The sequence below is a fragment of the Somniosus microcephalus genome, unplaced genomic scaffold (genome assembly GCF_052327205.1).
Source record: "Somniosus microcephalus isolate GS21.2 unplaced genomic scaffold, FLI_Smic_1.0 unresolved_chr6, whole genome shotgun sequence".
Lineage (NCBI taxonomy): Eukaryota > Metazoa > Chordata > Chondrichthyes > Squaliformes > Somniosidae > Somniosus > Somniosus microcephalus.
The window spans coordinates 42,509,797-42,534,789 of NW_028225184.1; positions in this window are offsets into that span (position 1 = coordinate 42,509,797).

Genomic DNA, 24,993 nt, shown 5'->3' on the forward strand with positions numbered 1-24,993 from the left:
CTCTTCGAACATTATTTGTGGTGAATCTACTCAATCATTACTGGTGGTGACTCTACTTTAACATTATTTTGCTGACTCTACTCAACAATACTGGTGGTGACTAATCTAACATTAATGGTGGTGACTCTACTCTAACATTACAGGTGTTGACCCTACTTTAACATTACTTGTGCTGGCTCTACTCTAACATTACTGGTGGTGACTACTCTAACATTACTGTTGTTGACTCTACTTTAACACTACTGGTGGTGACTCTACTCTAAAATTACAGGTGGTGACACTACTCTAAAAGTACTGGTGGTGAATTTATTCTAACATTACTGTTGGTGACTCTACTCTAACATTACTGGTGTTGACACTATTCTTACATTACTGGTGGTGACTCTACTCTAACATTACTTGTGGTGACTCCACTCTAACTTTACTGATTGTGATTCTACTCTAACATTACTGGTGGTGTGTCTACTCTAACATTACTGGTGGTGACTCTAATCTAACATTACTGTTGGTGACTCGACTCGAACATTACTGGTAGTATTCCTACTTTATCATTGCTGGTGCTGACTCTATTCCAATATTACTGGTCAAGAATCTACACTAACGTTAGAGGTGCTGGCTCTACTCTAACATTACTGGTGGTGACTCTAATCTAACAATTCTGGTGTTGACACTAATCTTACATTACTGGCGGTGAATCTACTCTATCATTATTGACGGTGACTCTACTTTAATATGACTGGTGCTGATCCTACCCTAACTTTGCTGATGGGGACCCTTCAGTAACTTTACTGATGCGGACCCGACTCTAACATTACTGGTGGTGACCCTACTCTAACATTACTGATGGTGACTACTCTAACATTACTGTTGGTTACTCTACTCTCACATTACTGATAGGGTCCCTACTCTAACATTACTGTGGTTACTCTACTCTATCATTACTGGTGGTGAACCTACTCTAACATAACTGGTGCTGACTCTACTCTAACATTACTGGTGGTGACTCTACACTATCATTACTGCTGGTAAGTCTACTCTAACATTATTGGTGGTGACACTAATCTAACAATACTGGTGGTGACTCCACTCTAACATAACTGGTGCTTCCTACTCCCACATGAAAGGGTAATTCTCACAAACTCTCACCGATGGTCCTTCCACCGCCCATGTGAGAGAGTAAGTCTCACAAATACACCAACATGTTCCTTTCTCCGCCCATGTGAGAGGGTAAGTCTGACAAACACTCCCCAATGGTCCCATCTCCGCCCATGTGATTGGGTAAGTCTCACAATCTCTCCCCGATGGTCCTTCCTCCGCCCATGTGAGAGGGTAAGTCTCACAAACTCTCCCCCATGGTCCTTCCTCCGCCCATGTGAGAGGGTAATTCTCACAAACTCTCCCCGATGGTCCTTCCTCCGCCCATGTGAGAGAGTAAGTCTCACAAACACACCAACATGTTCCTTTCTCCGCCCATGTGAGAGGGTGAGTCTCACAAATGCTCCCCCATGGTCCTTCCTCCGCACATGTGAGAGGTTAAGTCTAACAAACATCCTCCAGGGTCCTTCCTCCGCCCAAGTGAGAGGATCAGCAGCGCAAAATCTCCCCCATGGTCCTTCCTCCGCCCATGTGAGAGCGTAAGTCCCACAAACTCTCCCCCATGGTCCTTCCTCCGACCATGTGAGAGGGTAAGTCTCACAAACTCTCCCCCATGGCCCTTCCTCCGCCCATGTGAGAGGGTAAGCCTCACAATCTCTCCGATATGGTCCTTCCTCCGCCCATGTGAGAATGTAAGACTCACAAACTCTCGCCCATCGTCCTTCCTCCCCCCATGTGAGAAGGTAAGCCTCACAAAAGCTCTCCCATGGTCCTTCCTCCGCCCAAGTGAGAGGATAAGTCTGACAAACTCTCCCCAATGGTCCCATCTCCGCCCATGTGATTGGGTAAGTCTCACAATCTCTCCCCGATGGTCCTTCCTTCGCCCATGTGAGAGGGTAAGTCTCACAAACTCTCCCCCATGGTCCTTTCTCCGCCCATGTGAGAGGGTAAGCCTCACAATCTCTCCGATATGGTCCTTCCTCCGCCCATGTGAGAATGTAAGACTCACAAACTCTCGCCCATCGTCCTTCCTCCCCCCATGTGAGAAGGTAAGCCTCACAAAAGCTCTCCCATGGTCCTTCCTCCGCCCAAGTGAGAGGATAAGTCTGACAAACACTCCCCAATGGTCCCATCTCCGCCCATGTGATTGGGTAAGTCTCACAATCTCTCCCCGATGGTCCTTCCTTCGCCCATGTGAGAGGGTAAGTCTCACAAACTCTCCCCCATGGTCCTTTCTCCGCCCATGTGAGAGGGTAAGTCTCACAAACTCTCCCCCATGGTCCTTCCTCCGCCCAAGTGAGAGGGTAAGTCTCACAGACTCACCCCATGGTCCTTCCTCCGCCCATGTGAGAGGGTAAGTCTCACAAACTCTCCCCCATGGTCCTCCCTCCGCACCTGTGAGAGGGTAAGTCTGACAGACTCACCTCATGTTCCTTCATCCGCCCATGTGAGAGGGTAAGTCTCACAAACTCTGCCCATTGTCCTTCCTCCGCACATGAGAGAGGGTTAGTCTCACAAACTCTCCCCCACGGTCCTTCCTCTGCCGATGTGAGTGGGTAAGTCTTACCGACTCACCCATGTTCCTTCCTCCGCCCACGTGAGAGGGTAAGACTCATAAACTCTCCCCATGGTCCTTCCGTCCCCCATGTGAGAGGGTAAATCTCACAAACTCTCCCACATGGTCCTTCCTCTGCCCATGTGAGAGGGTAAGTCTCACAAACTCTCCCACATGGTACTTCCTCCGCCCATGTGAGAGGGTAAGTCTCACAAACACTCCCCCATGGTCCTTCCTCCAACCATGTGAGAGGGTAAGCCTCACAAACTCTCCCCCATGGTCCTTCCTCCGCCCATGTGAGAGGTTAAGTCCCGCAAACTCTACCCCATGCTCCTTCCTCCGCCCACGTGAGGAGGTAATCTCAGGAACACTCCCCCATGGTCCTTCCTCCGCCGATGAGCGAGGGTATGTCTCACAAACTCACCCATGGTCCTTCCTCCGCCCATGTGAGAGAGTAAGTCTCACAAATTCTCCCCCGTGGTCCTTCCTCCGAAATTGGGAGAGGGTAAGTCTCACAAACTCTCCCTTTTAGTCCTTCCTCAGCCCATGTCAGAGTGTAAGTCCAGCAAACTCTCCCCCATTGTCCTTCCTCCACCCATGTGAGAGGGTAAGTCTCGAAATCTCTCCCCCATTGTCCTTCTTTCGCCCATGTGAAAGGGTAAGTCTCACAAATTCTCCCCCATGGTCCTTCCTCCACCCATGTGAGAGGGTAAGTCACACAAACTCACCCCCATTGTCGTTCCTCCGCCCATGTGAGATGGTAAGTCTCACAGACTCACCCCATGGTCCTTCCTCCGCCCACGGGAGAGGCTAAGTCTCACAAAATCTACAGCATGGTCCTTCCTCACCCCATGTGAGAGGGTAAGTCTCACAAACTCTCCCCCATTGTCCTTCATCCGCCCTTGTGAGAGGGTAAGTCTCACAAACTCTCCCCCATGGTCCTTCCTCTGCCCATGTGAGAGGGTCAGTCTCACAAACTCTCCCCCATGGTCCTTCCTCTGCCCATGTGAGAGGGTCAGTCTCACAAACTCTCCCACATGGTCCTTCCTCTGCCCATGTGAGAGGGTCAGTCTCACAAACTCTCCCCCATGGTCCTTCCTCTGCCCATGTGAGAGGTTAAGTCTCACAAACACTCCCCCATGGTCCATCCTCCGCCCATGTGAAAGAGTAAGCCTCACAAACTCTCCCCCATGGTCCTTCCTCCGCCCTTGTGAGAGGGTAAGCCTCACAAACTCTCCTCCTTGGTCCATCCTCCTCCCATGTGAGAGGTTAAGTCTCACAGACTCTCCCCATGGTCCTTCCTCTGCCCATGTGAGAGGGTGAGTCTCACAAACACTCCCCCAAGATCCTTCCTCAGCCCATGTGAGAGGGTAAATCTCACAAAGTCCCCCCATGGTTCTTCCTCTGCACATGTGAGTGGGTAAGTCTCAAAAACTCGCCCCCATGGTCCTTCCTCCGCCCATGTGAGAGCGTAAGTCTCACAAATTCCCCCCGTGGTCCTTCCTCTGACATTGTGAGAGGGTAAGTCTCACATCTCTCCCCCATGGTCCATCCTCCGCCCATGTGACAGGGTAAGTCTCACAAACTCTCACGTATGTTCCTTCCTCCGCCCATGTGCCAGGGAAAGTCTCAGAAACTCTCCCAGGTGGTCCTTCCTCCGCCCACGTGACAGGGTATGTCTCACAATCTTTCCCCATGGTCCTTCCTCCGCCCATGTGAGAGGGTAAGTCTCACGAACTCTCACCCATGGTCCATTCTCCGCCCATGTGAGCGGGTAAGTCTCACAAACTCTCCCCCATCGTCCTTGCTCCTCCCACATGAGAGGGTAATTCTCACAAACTCTCGCCGATGGTCCTTCATCCGCCCATGTGAGAGAGTAAGTCTCACAAACACTCCAACATGTTCCTTTCTACGCCCATGTGAGAGGGTAAGTCTCACAAATTCTCCCCCATGGTCCTTCCTCCGCCCATGTGAGAGGGTAAGTCCCACAAACTCTCCCCCATGGTCCTTCCTCCGCCCATGTGAGAGGGTAAGTCTCACAAACTCTCCCCCATGATCCGTCCTCCGCCCATGTGAGAGGGTTAGCCTCACAATCTCTCCCATATGATCCTTTTTCTGCCCATGTGAGAATGTAAGACTCACAAACTCTCCCCCATGGTCCTTCCTCCCCCCATGAGCGAGGGTCTGTCTCAAAAACTCTCCCCATGTTCCTTCCTCCCCCCATGTGAGAGGGTAAATCTCACAAACTCTCCCCCATAGATGTTCTTCCTCCCATGAGAGAGGGTAAGTCTCACAAACTCTCCCCCATGTTCCTTCCTCCGCACATGTTTGAGGGTAAGTCTGACAAACTCTCACCCATGATCCTTCCTCCGCCCATGTGAGAGGTTAAGTCTCACAAACTCTCCCCCATGTTCCTTCCTCCGCCAATGTGAGAGGTTAAGTCTCACACACTCTCCCCATGGTCCTTCCTTCGCCCATGGGAGAGCGTAAGTCTCACAAACACTCTCCCATGGTCCTTCCTCCGCCCATGTGAGAGGGTAAATCTCACAAACTCTCCCCCATGCTCCTTCCTCCGACCCTGTGAGTGGATAAGTCTCATAGGCTCGCCCCCATGGTCCTTCCTCCGCCCAAATGAATGGGTAAGTATCACAAACTCTCCCCCGTGGTCGTTCCTCCGCCATTGTGAGAGGGTAATTCTCACAAACTCTCCCCCATGGTCCTTTCACCGCCCATGTGAGAGGATAAGTCTCAGAAACTCTCCCCTATGGTCCTTCCTCCGCCCATGTGAGAGGGTAAGCCTCACAATCTCTCCCCCATGGTCCTTCCTCCACCCAGGTGAGAGGTTAAGTCTCACAAACTCTCCCCCTTGGTCCTTCCTCCGCCCATGTGCATATAACTGGGCGGAGGGCTTGTACTCTGCATTGTCGATCTTTATATTCCTTAAAGGGAAATCTCCCCCCTTGGGGCTCCCCTAATATTCTAATAAACCATAGAGGGACGTTTCACCTCGATAATATGTTTTATGTCTTGTATGGCCATATTAAAGTGTCGGGCAGCACTTCGTTTTTTTGCCCATACCTCTACATTGGGATTGTGTCTTTTGAGGTCGGGAATGAGAAGGATGATGCTGGATCTCTCCTGGGGCGTAAAAGGCTGTGCCTCGCCCATCGTACCCCGTCCACCTCTATCTGGATTTTGGGCTCCTACTGCCTGGTTAACTCTGACGGGGGCCACGGGATTGGATTTTTCGGCCCCTGACGGAAGTGGGTTGGGTGGTCTCGACTCGTAGAACTTCTACAGTCCCCGACCGGGGCCTGGGATTTAAGGTCGATGTATCTCGAGTCTCTTTTTTTAGAGCCTCGACAATGTCACCCAAGCATTTTAAGTTGTCTAGATTCTCAGTCCCTGGTGGCTTCAGGTGCAGGAGACTACGGAACTGGACTTTAGCCTCCTGCACGGGTCTCAAGATTTCTTGTAACAGGGCCGGTCTCCCCCCCGCCCCTCGCCCACAGTTATGGTTCCCATCTGATCCATCCAACTAGCACACAAAACCGCCCCGTAATAGACTTGTTTGGCGTCCTTGTGTTCCTCCCGCCACTTTATTTGTTCAACTACTGGGCTTGTTTCTTTCCACCCATTTTTAATCATCTCACTTTGAAATTTCAAATTAGCCTCTCGGACCCATGGAACAAGAGAGACAATGGTGGACATAGCTGGAACATCCTGTGAAGGAGGTCTCCCCTCTTCACCCATGTGACCTCTGTTAATTGTTACATATATTCTTATACTCTATCGGCACAAACGTATCACCTTATACTCTAAGTCAGAAATATACATTTATGTCTAATCAACTCCGTCAGTCCACAGTCTCCATGAGGAATAATTTACTATGTGGGTAATTTAATACTGACTGGCCCATACACGGTTTTAGCCCCACTGGTGAACGAGCGTGTCCTTGTTACTCCTAAAAACCTTACTCTGACTTCTTCCCTTAGGACGCGATGCGGTTCTCACCTCAGTCGTCAATTCCAGTGTTGTTTAACTCCGATGGTACTTAGTGCAGTATCCCACTTCTGACACCAACTGTTAGATTCGAATTTGGAGAAACTCCAGACAGAGACGGAATTGAGGACAAGTACAGAATTTATTAAAACAACTAATTGAAAATTGTGCACAAGGGAGAGCCACTCAGCTTGCACAAGCTAGGGGTGCAATCTCAGGGGACAAGCAGTTGATCATTCCAGTTATGCAATTCTATAAGCAACGCCCACTTACCATAGAATGGGGGCGTTCACGTACAAACAGTGTCACAACAGTTGCTCTTTATTGGTTTATGTGGTTACTCACTCAACTGCCGGCCCACCCCTTGAACTCGGGTACACTCTGACCATGCCAGTCACAATGTTGGTCGTCTAATCCTACATCACACATTCCTGCTGTTATCTCTTCCCCTTTGTTGGCATAGTTTATAGTTTGAGAAAACATATTCATATTTAAATCAAATTGCCAAAAATGTGCACATTCAATTAAACTATGAACATCTGGTCAAATTTCTTGCTTCCATCTCAACTGATGAAAATGACGCCTACCTTTTTTGTCATCGTCTAACTCGGATGTGTGGCTCTCAATCCCGTCAAAAAAGCCGTTATTAAAATTCGTGAATAGTTAAGGTCCCGAATGTGATCCCTCAGAGACATCACTCGTCATATGTTGCCAATTAATGGAAATGATCATTTTCCATAAACGATGTCTCCTGTCGCGCGACCAATTTCCAAGCAGGTCAATAATTTGCCTTCACTTACATGAGTTTCAACTTTAGCTAAATGTCCCTTATTCGTGACATTATCAAATGTATTTTTCTCCATGTCTACTAACTAATAATGATTTGTGAACTGGCACACATAAACCTCTTTGCTCCTCAACAGTCAATAGCTTCCCATTATTTAGAACATACTCTGAACTATCTTAATTTGTTCCAAAGTGGATGGTGTCACACTTGCGCACAGTGAACTCGATTGCCTTTCTTGTGCCGGCTGACTTCATCGGTGTCTGTCCCTTTGGTTACCTGTAAGAAGTCACACAACACCAGGTTATAGTCCAACAGCTTTATTTGAAATCACAAGCTTTCGGAGCGCAGCTCCTTCTTCAGGTGAAGTGGAGAAATGCATAAAGACACAGCTTATATAGTCAGAGAATCATGTCAGATGTTTACAGGTAACCTTTCCAACCGCCATTAATCACACCTCGGCAGAGAGATAATCACAGCAGTCAAAGGTGTGAATGGTGTCCAAACAGGTCAGTCAGGGAAACGTTACATCAAAGAACAATGAGGTGGGGTCACAAGGGGTCAAATATTGCAGATGCTGGGGTCTGTATGAAAAACAAAAAAACAGACAAAAAGCATTTTTTTTTTTTTTTTTTGGCTGGAAATCACAGCAGGTCCGGCCGCATCCGTGTAGAGAGAACAAGCCAATGTCGACTCGAGTCTGGATGACCCTGCATCAGGTGGGGTTACATGTAGCGTGACATGAACCCAAGATCCCTGTTGAGGCCGTCCTCATGGGTGCGGAACTTGGCTATCAGATTTTGCATTGTCGTGTGTCTCGAAGTCCACCTTGGAGAATGCTTACCCGAAGATCGGAGGCTGAATGTCCTTGACTGCTGAAGTGTTCCCCGACTGGGAGGGAACACTCCTGCCTGGTGATTGTTGCGCGGTGTCCATTCATCCGTTGTCGCAGTGTCTGCATGGTCTCGCCGATGTACCATGCTCCGGGGCATCCTTTCCTGCAACGTATGAGGTAGACAACGTTGGCCGAGTCACATGAGTATGTACCATGTACCTGGTGGGTGGTGTCCTCACGTGTGATGATGATATCTGTGTTGATGATCTGGCATGTCTTGCAGAGGTTGCTGTGGCAGGGTTGTGTGGTGGCGTGGTCGCTGTTCTCCTGAAAGCTGGGTAATTTGCTGTGAACGATGGTCTGTTTGAGGTTAGGCGGCTGTTTGAAAGCGAGTAGTGGAGGCGTGGGGATGGCCTTAGCGAGGTGTTCGTCGTCCGAATGCTCCGAAAGCTTGTGATTTCAAATAAAGCTGTTGGACTATAACCTGGTGTTGTGTGACTTTTTACATTTGTCCACCCCAGTCCAACTCCGGCATCTCCACACCTTTGGTTACCACCATTTCCCAACTGCATTACGAACGGACCGAGTAACTTAGTGCAATCTTCAAAATACGATCTACAGTGCTCTATTGCTCCATCCAAGTCAATCATAAATACGCTGAAAAGTTGAAGATCCAATGCAGATAATTGGGAGACGGCACTTGTCACATCTGACACCGTTGCTAAAGAGCATGTCGTTTGTGCGAGGGATAATCTTTCTGAAGTGATGGAGGTCTGAAGCAGTCAGTCTGGATTTGCGGCAGAATTGCGCTGTACAGGCTGGATTATAGACAAGAAAATTGAATTTGTAGGAGGTGCAGTAATGCACTGCAGCCAATGAAAGTACTTTTGAGTGTTTTGGCTGGCAAGAGCCCGAGTAGCTCAATCGGTAGAGCATCAGACTTTACTCTGAAGGCCCAGGGATTAAATCCCTATTCGGCGCAGCTTTTAAATCGTGATACTCATCTTTACATTCGCGCTTTGATCCTTTAACAAAGAGAATAACAACAGGGGTACGCCTTTTAACCCCTCGAGCCTTTCTTCGATTCAAGTAAATTTGTGATCGAAATCCATTTCCATCCCTTTGCTCCAGATCCCTTAATACCTTTAGTTGAAAAACATCTCTCAATCTCAAGTTTGAAATTGACAATTGACCCAGCTTTAATTGCTGTTTGCGGAAGTGTGTTACAAATTTCTGTCACACAAACTTCTCTCCTGAAAGGCTTGGATCTAATATTGAGGCTGCGGCCCCTACTCCCAGATGGGTCAATCATCAGAAATAGCTTCTCGCTATCGACACTATCAGTTCCACTTAATATTTCGTGAATAATTCAATCAAACCACCAATTGAGCTTCTAAGTTCCAGGGAATACAACGCAAGTTTGTGCAATCTCGCCTTTTATGTTTTCCCTTGGACTCTCTGTGTCCTTCTGGTAAATCTATACTTCACTTTTTATACCTAATACGACCTTCCTAAGCTGTGATGCCACGAACTGAACATAGTACCGTAGGTGTGGCCCAACCTGTGCTTTGTATAGCTGTGGCATAATTTCTCCCTCTTACATTGTAATCCTACAGATATAAGTATCAGCTTTCAATTAGCCTTTTTGAATCAATTATTGCTAATATATAAAACAATTTGCCAGAGATTTGCCCATTCGCTCAATCTATGACAATCTTTTCAAATTTCTTACTTCCATCTAAATGCTTCAAATGCCGCCTGTCTTTTTTGTCATCGTCAAACTTGGATATGTGTCTCTCAATCCAATCAAGTAAGTCGTTAATGAAATCGATGAATAGTTGAGGCCCCCAAAGAGATCCCTCCGAGACACCACTCGTAATATGCTGCCAATGAATGTCCCTGATCATTATCCATAAACTTTGTCTCCTGTCGTGCAACCAATTTCCAACCAGGTCAATAATTTGCCTTCACTTACATGAGTTTCAACTTTAGCTAAAAGTCACTTATTCATGACTTCATCAAATGTATTTTGCTCCATGTCTACTATCTAATGATTTGTGACCTGGGACTCAATTTTAAACTTTAGATTGAGAGATGTTTGTCAACCAATTTCCTAACCAGGTCAATGGCCCAGAATTTCGGATCCCGAAGGGTGAGTACGCGTTGGGTACTCACGCATAGGCCCAACGAAAGTGCCGGTTTCGTGCATGCACTTCGCATGTGCGGGAAACGAGAACTTCCGTTCCCTTAAAGGAAGGGGTTCACAGGTCGATTACATGCACCAGAGAGGCAGCGCCTTCGCCTAAACTTCTGTTTTTTTTCCAGGTTTTTCCGGGATTGTAAGTCTCCAGCAGCTCCGCTTATAAAAAGCACGTGCAGGACCAGCTTTCAACAAGGTAAGTGGTGAATTAAGTAAAATTAACACATTTCTTCTGCAGGTTTATTAGTTATAAATATTTTAAAGAAGGGTAAGTTTATTTTTAACTCCGTTAGAAACTTTAATTAATTTTTTCAAAAATTTAAATTATTGTTTAAATATTTATTTTACGTCATTAATAGTTATTTGAAAAATGTGATTTTTTAAAACATTTATTTGAAGTTTTAGTCCTGTTTTGTGGCCGAACTCAAATTCATTGATTTGACAGGTCATCCTGTCAAATCTATGAATAGAGATTTCCTGATACGATTAGCTCTCCATGGCCCACGTGATCTCAGGGGACGCTTGAAACTAGCTGCGCCCCTGGGATACGCAAACACTGCACGTTGGCAGTTGGATCAGGCCCAGTATCAGAATCCCACGTGAGCCCACAGCTCAACAGCCAGCGCGCTAGCTAAATGCAGGATGGGAGCTTGCACCCGCGTGAATCCACTGACCCGACTTTCTGGGCCAATAATTTGCCTTCACTTCAACAAGCTTCAACTTCAGCTAAAAGTAACTTATGCGGTATTTTATCAAATGTTTTCCAAGTGCTCTGCTATTACATCTTTTATAATGGACTCCAGCATCTTCCCCACTACCGATGTCAGGCTTACTGGTCTATATTTCCCCGTTTGCTCTCTACCAACTTTTTCGAATAGTGGGGTAACTTTATCTGCCCAAAAATCCTTGGGAACTGTTCCAGAGTCTATAGAGTTTTGGAAGATGACCAGCAATTAATCTACTATGTCTAGGGCCACTTTCTTAATTACCCTAGGATGTAGATTATCAGGCCCTGGGGATTTATCGGCCTTCAATCCCATCAATTTCCCTAACACCATTTCCCTACAAGTATTGTTTTCATTCAGTTAATCCCTCTCATTAGAAACTATTTCGCCCGACATATCTGGGAGATTATTTGTGTCCTGCTTTTTGAAAACAGAACCAAACCATGTATTATTTGGTCTGCCATTTCTTTCTTCCCCATTATAAATTCTCCTGATTCTGACTCTAAGGGACCTACGCTTGACTTCACCAATCTTTTTCTCTTCACATGCCTATAGAAGCTTTTTCAGTCAGTTTTTATGTTCCCTGCATGTTACTCTCATACTCTATTTGCCCCCCCTTAATCAATCCCTTTATCCTCCTTTGCTGAATCCTAAACTGCTCCCAATCCTCTGGTTCGCTGCTTTTTCTGCCAATTTATATATGCACTCATTGGAGCTTATGCTATCCATAATTTCCCTTGTAAGCCAAACAGAGATAAACAAATTCTGTCGTTCATCCATGCGATCTTTAAATGTTTGCCATTGCCTATCCACCGTCAACCCTTTAAGTAAAGGTCCCCAATCCATCCTACCCAACTTGCGACTCATACCATCGTAGTTTCCTTTTTTTAAATTATGGACCCTAGTCTCTGAGTCAAATACTTCACTCTCCATCTTAATGAAGACTTCTATCATATTATGATCGCTCAGCCCCAAGTGGCCTCGCACAAAATAATTGTGAATAATCCTTTCTCATTACATCATACCCAATCGACCTGTGAACAGAGGGTAAAGAGGCAGAAGGGACAGAAATAATAATCAGAACAGAAGAAATAGGAGCAGGAGTGGATCATTCGGCCCCACGAGCCTGCCCCGCCATTCAATAAGATCATGACTGATCAGATCATCGAATCAACACCACTTTCCTGTCGCTCGCCATAACCCTTGACTCACCTGTAGCTCAAATATATGCCTATCTCCGCCTTGAATATAATCAATGACCCAGCCTCCACAACTCTCTGTGGTAGAGGATTCCAAAGATTCACGACGCACTGAGAGAAGAAATTCCTCCTCATCTCCGTTTTAAATGGGCGACAAATTTTCCTGAAACTTTGCCCCTAGTTCTAGATTCCAACAGGAGGGGAATCATCCTCCCTGCCTCTACCCTGTCAAGCCCTCTCAGAATCATATACTGAGACAAAGAGGGAGACAGAGACAAAGATAGACGTAAGAGCGAAAGCCTCGGTTTGATGTCTTACAGAGTGGTCTGAGGTATAAGGGACTTCAGTTATGTTGAGAGTGTGCAGAAGCTGGGATTGTTTTCCTCAGAAGTTTAAGAGGAATTTTAATGGAGGCTTCCAAATTTAGTAGGGGTTTTGATAGAGGAGATAAGGGGAAACGTTATCTAGTGTCAGGAGGGAAAGTAAGCAGAGGACAACGATTGAAGATAACCGTCAAAAGAACCAGTATGGGGAGAATTGTCTTTCGCAGCAAGGGCTCAGGCCTAATGAATATCTTAATGCTCTGGATAAGTTATCACAGCCCAGGCACTCCCTCATTCCAGTCCTGCACACGTTGCTAATGTTTCAAATGTGGCACTTTTCACACTGGCAATTAATTGATTAATAGCCGTGCTGTGATAAGCTAAGTTTGTTAGGGAGTTGCAGTCGGCAAGAAAATACATGGAAGTCTGACAATACCCGTCACTGTTCTGACACTGTGAGCTACAGTTAAATGTGGGCATGTAAACATTTAACGTGGTAAAAATTCGGTAACGCCCCATTTGGGGCACCATTATTGGCGGTGCACAAAGTTTAGCGCCTGGCGCTAATTATCGCCTCTGACATCAAACTTGACTTTTATCGCCCCTGGAGATGATTGGAGCACTAAATCAGGTGCTACACATCTCTGATAAGGCGCTAAGGCCGAGGAGCGAGGCGCTAGCTCAGAGCGCGGGCACAGCGCAGGTGCAATCAGTTAGCGATGGAACACAGACACACTGGCGCTGGTTAGTTCTTAAAGGGGTGCGTCGATCTTGCGCTGCAGCCACACATTACTCAATGGAGCCTTGAATCTCGGCCTGGACAGACCTGTGGCTAAATCTTGCAGCCAAGGACTATGGAGCAGGCGAGGGAGCCAGCACAGCGCTTCATCGAGCGGGCCTTGGAGGCTCTGGTTGACACTTTGGAGCACAGAAGATGTATTCCTTACCCAGAGAGTGGCAGGAGGCCTTTGCCACGTGAGTACAGAACAGTGTGGAGGGAGGTGGCTCAGAGAGTCTGCTTAAGCAGCATGGTGCCTAGGACCAATCTCCAATGTAGGAAAAAGTTCAACGACCTCACTCGGGTCGTCAGCGTGAGTGAGATTTTTTACAAAACCTCTCCATCCCTCCATCTCAACCTCACTTTATGGCCAGAGGGTTTTAAAAGCCCCAATGCCGAACACTCATCAACACCTATGGCCCTTTCATCAAACGCACACGCACATTCCACACTTTGCATACAGTAAGGGCTATGCAACTAAGGCAGGCATTTCAGGGAAGACCATGGCTGCATACAATGAGGGCTATTCAACTATGGGAGTCATTTCAGGCAAGACCATGGCTGAATACAATAAGGGCTATTTAATTATGGGAGGCATTTCAGGCAAGACCATGGCTGGATATTTACTCAGACGCCGTCCTTTTTCTTGCAGGCCAAGTTGTCTCATAAGAGGAGACAGCAGCAATGGACTTGTGGAGGGCGGCCTCAGCTGCAACCACTCAGCGACCTTGAAGTGCATGTCCAGAGGATTGTGGCAAGCTGGGTGATTGGTCCCATCACCACTGGAGACGCCGACCCCGTTCTGGACAGCAATGGTAAGGTCATCACATTTTTGTCCTCTCCCCTTCCACTTGTTCCTCACAACACCAGCCTTTGACACTTTCAATCCAAATTACTAAATCGCTGCACTCATTCCTCGCTTGCTGCCACCCTGTCCTCACGCTAAAGCCACTCTTATACCTTCCTGCTTTCAGATGGTGATCCACCAGGTGAGGAGACGGGCCCTCAAGCTGCCAGTGGGAGTGAAGCTGAAGGCGAGGCAGAACAGGAAGCCGGAGCATCAGTTCCACCATCTCCTGTGGAAGCCCATGCCCACACTGGGAACATGCCATCCCTGGAGGGGAGCAAGGGGGAATGGTCTGATGAGAGTGAAGCTCCAAGACCCAGCGCGCTGCAGCAACGCGAGGGGGTAGGGAAGCTTGGGGGCCCTCTCCCCGGAGGGAGAGTATGCCATCGAGGCCTGCTGCACTGGATGCAGAGGAGGAGCAGGTCCTCGCTGAAATGAGCGCCCAGGCACACTGAACTCATGGCTGCAGTGGCAAGGTTGCCCGAATGCATTGAATCACTGGCAAGGAGTTGGAGCACTTCGGCGTAGCACAGGCGGCTGCCACGCAAATGCTTACTGTTGCAATGCAGTCACTGGCTGGTCTCATGCAGAAGTATATTCAGGCCATGCGAGCACTGACTGCTGCCACCCTCGCTTGAAAGTCAAATTACCCTGGGGCTCTCACCGCACCACAGCAGGCCAGCAATCTTCAGTTTGCTCCAGATGCTGAAGCGCTGCCCCGTGGGAATGCCAGTGTGTCGTTCGAGCAGTGAGTTGCTGTCCTCTCTCAAGATTACAGCATTCCTGCTGACACGACTGGCACTTCTCCACTGCAGTTGCCACCACCTGTAGGACAGACTGCTGCCGCCCATGCAGAGTTGGTGTAGTCTGCAGCCGGGCCCTCCAGGCCCAGAGCCGAACCAGGCCGTCCTTCCAGTGCATCTGCACTCTCAGTTTGTGACAATCAGCAACCTTTCTCCAGCCTTGCTCCAGCCACTGGGGCCCGATTCCGGAGGGGCTGCAGGGTCGGAAGGGGGGAATTTCGCAAGGGAAGGAGATCACCCTTGAAGGGCAAAAAGTGGGAGGTATGACAAAATGTTTTTCATTGTTTTTTTAATTGTTCATGGTCAATTTTTTGTAATTGTTTGGGACCTTGTCTCCATGTTGTGAGAGGCAGTTAGTTAATGACTGTTTTTTCTGTGCTTCTTTCTATTAGTTTGTCAGGCAGAAATGAAACACACAGAGTTTGTCAAATAAAGATGTGTCTGTATTCAAAATGTATATGTTTGGTCTTTGCAATCATTGTTGCCTTGACCGCCTTAGGGGTTGCGGGATGATTTCATTCAGGTTGTTTGAATGGCAGAATCCATTTCCTCAGAGGGGGACCAGAAGCGACTTGCTATGAGCCTTTGATGGACGGCCCTTCCACTTTGTACATTGTGTGCCTCCCTTCCACATTGGTGCTACTGAAGATCACCCTCCTCATCTTCCTCCTTCTCTCCCTCCTCCCCCTCTGCTGGTGCTCCAATTCCTGGTTGCATTGGCTGGGTCCTGACGATTGCCAGGTTAAGCAGCATGAAGCAGACAACAACGAAGTGGGAGACTCGCTCAGGTGAGTAGTGAAGGGCTCCTCCAGAATGTTCCAGACAGCGTCACCATTGCTTGAGCAAGCCGATTGTATGCTCAACGATGTTCCTGGTATCTTGATGGCTCTCGTTTTATCGCAGCTCAGCGGGGGTGTTGGGCGTATGAAGCGGTGTCATCAGCCAGGTTCACAGAGGATATCCCTTGTCCCCGAGAAGCCAACCTCCTGGGTGATGCAGTGCCTGGGAAGGTCTGCCACGGAAGTCTGGCGCTTGATGAAAGTAGGAAAGTGGGCATTGACAGCGAGTATCAGTCTTTTGTGGTCACAGACCAACTGAACGTTTATGGAAGTGAAGCCCTTTCGGTTGCAGAAATTATCGGCATTCTCTTGCGGTGCAGGAAAAGCCACATGTGTGCAGTCAATGGCGGCCAGCACCATGGGGAAGCCCGCTATCATCGCAAAGCCCGTTCTGCGTTCTTGCTACTTGTCCAGGGTCATGGTGAAAGAGATTTACGTCTCCTTCTAAAGAGGGCATTTGTGACCTGACGGATGCAGCAATGCACCACGAACTGGGAGATATTGGCGATGAACCCAGTAGCTGATTGAAATGAGCCAGTGGCATAAATGTTAAGAGCCACTGTTATCTTCACTGCCACCGACAGGGACGTCCTGCTCCTCAGTATAAAGCTGCAGATCTGGCTGAAACAGGTGGCAGAGCTCAGTGACCACCTCCTTGCTGAAGCGCAACCTTCACAAACACTGCTCCTCAGAAATAGTAAGGTTGGAGAACTGTTGGCGAAAAACCCTGGGAGGGTAAGGTCTCCTGTACAGAGGCCTGCTGGCCCTCCTCCGTCAGGCCATGGATGCCACTCTCTCTCTTCGTCTCTGAGCCCTCCAAATGTGATGGAGAAGGACGACAATCGCATCCATTGCAGCCCCCATAATATCTAGGCAACCAAAGTTATGTCGGTCAAAAAGCAAAGTATCTGCAAAGTTATGGTCAGAAGCCAAAACTAGCTCAGACAGCTTTGACTCAATGCAGAAGTCTTTCTTTCTCTCTTTGTCTCTGAAAATCTCTCGCTCTCTCTCAGAAGGAGTGGTGCAAAAATGGCTACCACACAGAAGCCAGGAAGAGGTCCCCTTTAAATAACGTCCCCCCAACCCCACAGCGACTGAGAAGCGCTCCAGTCAACCTGTCTTTGGGTGCGCCAGGTGGAAAGGAGGAGACGCCACTCAATTTCCATTCCGGGGCATCACAAGGGTGTTGCACTCTCGAACGACGTCAAGATCTCCGTGCGCAGGAGATCGGCTGGTATTAGTTAGCACCGCCGCAAAATGTCCGGTCAATTTCGCTGGAGGTGCAGATATCACTGCACCCAGGTGCTAATTGCTTTGCGGCCAAATTGGCACCCTCTTAAGGCGATAACAGGTGGCGCAACCAACATAATTTTTCCCCCAAAGTTTCTAGTTACAAATGTCATTTCTTGCTGACTTTGAACCAGCAGGCATTTTACAGAAGTGAAGGCAGTGCCTTTTGTACCTCTGTACCGAATGATGCACTGCTGACTGTTGAGGCAGCATCAACAGTGTGGAAAGTTGAAAAGTTGATGAGGAGCAAGTATTGCTTCGCGTGGTTGCTTTGATTGGTAGCATTTCAAAAGCTCCAGAATGCACTCTTCCCTGACTTTGAATTGAACCCAGGCCATGGCGATAAACACGCTGAACCCTAACCACTAGGGATACTGCAGGAAGCTTCCTGCCAGGAAGCACCGCAACACAATCTTTCCACCTTGAAGCTTTGAAATTCAGATCACTTTCACACCAGGCAAACCTTTCGTACAAGATGACATTTTTCAGGCGAGGTCACAAAGGACATGTTCGCAAAAGCACAGCACCAAGTGCAGGTAGGCAGCCACTTGACATCTATCTCCTTCTGTGCTTTTCTCAGAGACAGAGACATACAGTCAGAGAGAAGCCGTCGGGGTATTGAATACTCACCACTATAATATCAAGGACAATGCAGAGGAAATGGTTCTGCAGTGCTTGAGACAAAGACTCAAACACACACAAAATACCCGTGTGTGCTCTCCTTGTGTGAGTATGTCTCAGATATCCATCTGTGTGTCATAGATTCATGGCGGCCTGCAACACAGCGGGAGGCCATTCGGCCAATCGTGCCACTGCTGTCTCTTTGAAAGAGCAGTTGTGCATGGTCCCGCACCACCGCTTTTTCTGCGTATACCTGTTATTTCATTTTCTCTGTCCTCTCTCCCTCCTCAGTGCCCCACATAAAAGGGAAAGAGAAGGAGAACTCTATACTAACGAGGAATTGGTGCAGCGAGTTGTTATTTAGTTCTTCATATGCCAGTACGTCTTTTAAAATTATTTTTTAAAATTGAGGATGTTAAAAGTCCTCGTCATCGGGTAATTGAACCCTGGCCACCCGCGGGGATACTCACCACTATACTAATGAGGAATTGAGAGATACAGATGCTGGCAGAGCAAGAATCGAGATGTGAGCAGAGGGACAAAGAGGCAGAGGGGACAGTAATACGAATAAGAGCAGATGATGTAGGAGCAGGAGTAGGCCATCTGCCCCTCGAGCATTCCCCGCCATTGAATATGGTCGTAGCTGATCAGATCTTCGAATCAACGCCACTTTCCCGCCTGCTCCCCGTAACTTTTGACTCCACTGCAGCTCAAATTTACGTCTATCTCCACATTGAATATAATCAATAACTCCGCCTCCAGAGCTCTCCGGGGTAGAGGATTCCAAAGTTTCACGACCCTCTGAGAGAAGAAATTCCTCCTCATCTCCGTTTTAAATGGGCGACCCCTTATCCTGAAGTTTTGCCCCCTTGTTCTAGATTCCCCCAGGATGGGAAACATCCTCCCTGCGTCTACCCTGTGAAGCCCCTTCAGAATCATATACAGAGACAAAGAGGGAGACAGAGACAAAGATAGACATAGAGAGCAAGAGCCTCAGTTTGACGTCTTACAGAATAGGGATAAGGTACTTCTGTTATGTTGGGAGTCTGGAGAAGCTGGGATTGTTTTGCTCAGAAGGTTAAGAGAAAATTTAATAGTGGGTTTCAAATTTACAAGGGGTTTTGATAGAGGAAATATGGAGAAATGCTTTCCAGTGGCAGGAGGGATGGTAACTGTCTTGTTTTGCACACTTTGTAGAAAAGTAATAAATTGCAGGACAACGGAGTACTACAGTTTAAACTCTTTTAATGAAGCATCAGGTCTGTCTGACTCACAACAGTACAGCACCGTGTGGACAAGTTGGTGTCAGGACACTGGGACTTCCCATACAATAGCAGTCCTTACAGATGCCTGCAGTCCAACGACAACTCAGCATGTGATCACATGTGAATATAATAGGAATTCCTTACAGATGCCTGCGGGCCAATGATAAATCAGTATGCAAATGTTTCATCCCCTTTCTTTCAAAAGAAAACTGTGATCCTTTACTTTTGAACTTTTCTTCTACATAATGTTCTCAGTAGCATCAACATATAAGTAAACTCAACATTTAACTAACACTGAAAACATCTCAACGTTTCATAACGATGTACAGATTTTTTTTTTGGGCAGCTATCCGCCTACACGATTTGACAGTTCACAAGTCAAGGATAACTCTAGGCTTGGCCTCTCGTCCCGACCTTGTGTGGTATGCAACTGAGCATGCTCCTGAATCGGTCAACAATTATGGTTCAGGTTTATGTTCAGGTAAGTATAATGTGTTTTTATATTGCTCTGTTCATCACACTCTGTTGAACTGACCCTCTCGTCGGAATGACGGTGTTGTTCCTTGGTGTCCAGGAGGTGCCTGCAATTGCGGCGGTACACCTGTCCTTCTGGGTTTCAGATATGATACGATCGCTCAGTGTCAGCTGACTGGACGACGACTGCTGGCATCCAATAGTCATGCTCTTGGATTCTGATGGATTCTCCATTGTGCAGTGGCGGCAGTAGTCTAGCTGACCTGTCATAGTTCTCTTTTGGTGTTGCTGTATCTGTACACGTTTTGCATGCACTTGCTTGCAGCTGACAACCTGCCAGGGCCTGTCTGGGATACGGTGAGCTATCATGGGCTCTTTGACATTTGATGGGCGGCGTTCAAGACAAATGGAACATTTTCCGACAATGTCCTCACTGTGTTTGCACATTCCGGGCCAAAACATAATGTCACGTGCTCTTTGTTTGCATTTTTCCATGCCCATATGTCCAGCATGAATTTTTGTCAACATCTCTTCTCTGAGACTGGTAGGAATGATGATTTTCTCCCCTTTGAAAGCGACTCCATTGATTTGTGACAGTTCATCTCTGTGGTTCCAGAATTCAGATATGCCCTGAGGTCATTTCCTCCTTTCCTCAGGCCATCCTTCATGTATGACTTTGCTCAGCAGTGTAAGTTGTGCATCTTTCTCTGTTGCTGCTCGGATCTCCTTCAGTTTTGAGTCACTCACAGTTAAGCTGTTGTAAACCATGTGCACCTGCACATCCATGCCTTCACTGAGGCTGCTTTCCTGGTAGCTAACAGACTTTCTGGAGAGCGTGTCTGCGACAGGAATGTCTTTGCCTGGACGGTGAATGATTGTGAAGTCATACTTCTGTAGCTGAAGGATCATTCTCTGTAGCCTTGGTGGGGCTGCGGCTCGTGGTTTCCTCATGATTGACTCGAGGGGCTTGTGGTCGGATTCCTCAAGGACTTGTCGGCCATAGACATACTGATGGAAACGCTTACATCCAAATAGAATTGCATAAAGCTCTTTCTCGAATTGAGCATAGTTGATTTCACTGTCTGTGAGGGATCTGGAAGCGTAGCCGATGGGCTTTCCTTCTTGCAGTAATACTGTGCCTAGTCCGTACTTTGATATGTCCACTTGTAGTCTGATCTCTTTGTTGCGGTCGAAGTAGGCAAGAACAGATCCTGGTTCTCCGGTGATTAGGTCTTTCATTTTCTGAAATGCTGTGTCATGTTGTTTGTCCCGCAGGAACTCAAAGGATTGTTTGAGCAGCTGACGCATGGGTGCTTTGATTTCGGAGAGGCTCGGAGCAAACTTGGCTAAGTAGTTAACCATGCCTAGTACTGTCTCTAGCTCTGCGCGGTGCTTTGGCCGCTTCATCTTCTTGACGGCAGAGATTTTCTCTGGATCCGACTTAAAGCTGATGCCGGAAATAACTGATCTCGGTGGATCCGATTATGCTTTTCTCCGGGTTGAGCCGGATGAGCCGGATGACGTTCTCCCATGATCTTTGTAGCATCGCGCGGAGGTTCCTGTCATGTTCCTCTCTATTCCTGCCATAGATGAGGATGTAATCTAAGATTGTGACTACTCCATCGATGCCTTCATAGGTTTCGTCGATCTTCCGGTGGAATTCATCCTGAGCTGAGATAAGACCAAATGGTAAACGCAGAAATCGGTAGCGTCCAAATGGTGTGTTGAACATTGTTAGCTTAGATGACTCTTCCATGAGCTTGATAGTCCAGTATCCTGATCGTGCTTCCATTACACTGAAGTAACGTGCTCCCACTAGCTTGGGTGTGATGTCATCTAGCGTTGGTAGAGGGTAGTGAGGGCGTTTGATAGCTTTGTTTGAATCTCTGGGGTCGAGGCAGACTCTAAGCTTTCCTATGCGTGGCTTGTCAACCATTACTTCTGCGTTGACCCACTCTGTCGGTTCTGTTTCCCGGACGATGATTTCTGTATTCTCCATGCTCTGCAGCTCCTCCTTCAGGCGGCTACATAGAGCAAGACGTATCCTTCTCGGTGGGAAAACCACAGGGGTTGCTGCTGGGTCAAGGTGAATAGTGTATTCAGCAGGGAATAGTCCGATTCCTTTGAAAACGTCAGCAAACTCCTCCACGACTGTCTTCTTCTCAACTGGTGCTGTCAATGATAGCACTAGCTTGACGAGATCCATGTCTAAACATATCTTTAGACCTAGCACTGGAGGTGCTTATGTGTCAAAAATGTAAATGTTCAACATCACGTCGCTTTCTTTGTACTTGCATTCCATCATGCATGTGCCTTTTACATTGAGCTGCTCACCCCGCTAGCCGGTCAGTCTGCCTGAGGTTGGCTGTAGCTCAAACTCATCCTTCAAGCTGTGATACTCACTCAGTGGAACTACATTAACCTGAGATGCAGTGTCTAGTTTAAAATTACACTCTTTGCCCTGTTTTCCTATCTCAATATCGGCAAAAGCTTGCTCAGTCTATGAAATCTGTTTTTTCTGTGACACAAAATCAATAAACAGATCATCTGCATTTGGCTCTCTATCTGGCATTTGGCTGTCACTCACTGTGTCTACCATTTTTCCGAAAACCGTCCTGCAAACTTTGGCAAAGTGGTTCCGTGTACCACATTTCGTCCATTTTCTTCCTTTGGCAGGGCAGTACTCCTTTTCTCCATGGCAGTTGTTCCCACAATATCCACAGTTTTTGAAGTGTTTTATGTCTGTGTCGCCCATTTTTAGAACTCCCGCTGTTCTTTTAAAGAAGCATCAGGTCTGTCTGACTCACAACAGCACAGCACCATGTGGACAAGATGGAGTCAGGACACTAGGTGTTCCCAAACAATAGCAGTCCTTACAGATGCCTGCAGGCTAAAAACAACTCAGCATGTGATCACATGTGAATATAATAGGTATTCCTTACAGATGCCTGCGGGCCAATGATACATCAAGATGCAAGAGTTACAGTAACCAGAGGAAACCGAGTGAAGATAACCAGCAAAAGAAACAGAGGGGAGATGAGGTTAATTGTCTTACGCAGCAAGGGCTCAGGCCTAATGAATATCTTAATGCTCAGGATAAGTTATCACTGCCCACCGCCCAGGCACTCTCTCATTCCAGTCAAGGACACTTAGATAAGATTCAAGGGTTGCATTTTTCTCACTGGCAATGAATTGTTTGAAAGCCATGCTGTGAGATGCTAAGGCTGTTAGGGAGATGCAGTTCAAGAAGATGCCTGGAAGACTAATGATATGCTGACTGTTCTGTCATTGTGAGCTGGAGTTAAATGCGGGCATGTAAACATTTAGATTGTCTAGTTCCAAATATAATGTCCTGCTGACTGCAGGCATTTTACAGAAGTGTATATTGTACCTCTGGACCGAATGATGTGCTTCTGGTTGTTGAGGCAGTCGCAGCGAAGTGGAAAGTTGAAAGTTTTCTCAGGAGCGAGCATTGCTTCACGGGGGTCTGCAGAAGGTGACCATTCAGCACAGCATTTCCGTAGTGGATTGGTCAGCACGGTCGCCAAACATGTGAAAATTTCCCGGTTCGAGACCGAGTGGAAACATTTTGAAATCATATTCAATTAACTAGTAGAAAAATGGAAAATTTCTCATTCTTGGTTCAATGTTTAAAGCCCTGTTACATTTGTTGTTTCTCTGTGCAGTCTTCTACACATTCAAAGTCTACAGTGTCTCTCACTCCCTCCCCTTTCCAGCCCTGATCTTGCAGAAAGCCCCTCTCAATGCTGCATATTCCGACTGCTTTCAGTTGATTTGTGAGAGATTATTAAAGGATCCTGCAGCATTGCCTCTGTTCACAACAGCAGATCTAAGCCGCGTTTCTGCAAACTACTGGCCATGTTCTCCAGAATTCCAAGGCGTATAAGGAAATCAAGCATCAAATTCCCTTTCATTAGCCACAGGTGTTCAGACAATATTCTGAACACAAAGCGTGTTAGTCCTTGCCAATATTTCTTGTCCATTTCCCAGTGTTTCCCAATTCTGCCTGTCTCTCTGTTTCTGTTTATTCTGTGTGTGGCCACTTGTGCGTTGATTTTGAACGAATACCTGCGTTTTTGTCTGCTTGCTGCTTTAAACAAATGAGGGCATCAGGCGCTTCTGTGCATGATTCTGGGGAATGATTGAAACATGCCTTAGAGCAATGTCAGGTTCCTCTATCCCCATTCTCAATGTTAATGGAGCTGAGCACTTGAGTGCAAATGCCAAGGCTGAAGCGCATAAAGCCACCTTTAGCCACAAGTGCAGAGGATGATCCATCTCGGCCTCTTCCTGAGGTCCCCACCATCACAGAAGCCATTCTCAAGCTAATTCGATTCACTCTATGTGATAGCAAGTAACGACGGAGCACACTGGAAAAAGCAAACGCTAATGGGACCCTACATAATCCTGGCTGTCATGCTGAAGACTTGTGCTCCAGAGTTAGCCACGTCTCTAGCCAAGCTGATCCAGTACAGCTACAGCACTGGCATCTATCTGACAATGTGGAAAACTGCTCAGGTATGTCTTGTCCATAAAAAGCATGATAAATCCAATCCGGATAATTACTGCCCATTCAATCTACTGTCAATCATCAGCAAATTGATGGAAGGTATCATCAACATTGCTATCAAGCAGTACCTATTCGGCAATAACCTGCTTACCAATGCTCAGCTTTGGTTCTGCCAGGACGACACAGCTCCAGGCCTCATTACAGCCTTGGTCCAAACATGGAAAAAAGAGCTGAAATTCAGAGATCAATTCAGAATGACTTCCCTTGACATCAAGTCCGCACTTAACCGAGTGTGGCATCATGGAGCCCTCGTAAAATTGCAGTCAATGGGAGACGTGGGGGTTGTGGGGCTGTCGGGGGGAAACTCTCCACTGGCTGTAGCCATAACTAGCACAAGGGAAGATGGTTGTCGTTGATGGAGGTCAATCATCTCAGCCCCTGGATATCGCTGTACGAGTTTCTCAGGGGAGTGTCCTAGGCCAAATCATCTTCAGCTGCTTCATCAATGACATTCCCTCCTTCATAAGGTCAGAAGTGGGGATATTCGCTGATGATTGCACAGAGTTCAGTTCCATTCGCAACTCCTCATATAATGAAAATTTCCATGCCCGCATGCAACAAGACGTGTATGACATTCAGGCTTAGGCTGTTAGGTGGCAAGTTACATTTGTGCCACACAAGTGCCAGGCAATGACTGTCTCCAACAAGCGAGAGTCTAACCATCGATCTTTGACATTCAATGGAACAAGCAACACTGAATATCTGGCCATCAGCATTGCAACAATGCGATGCGCCTTTATTATATCCAGCTAGTTCAGTCGGTAGTG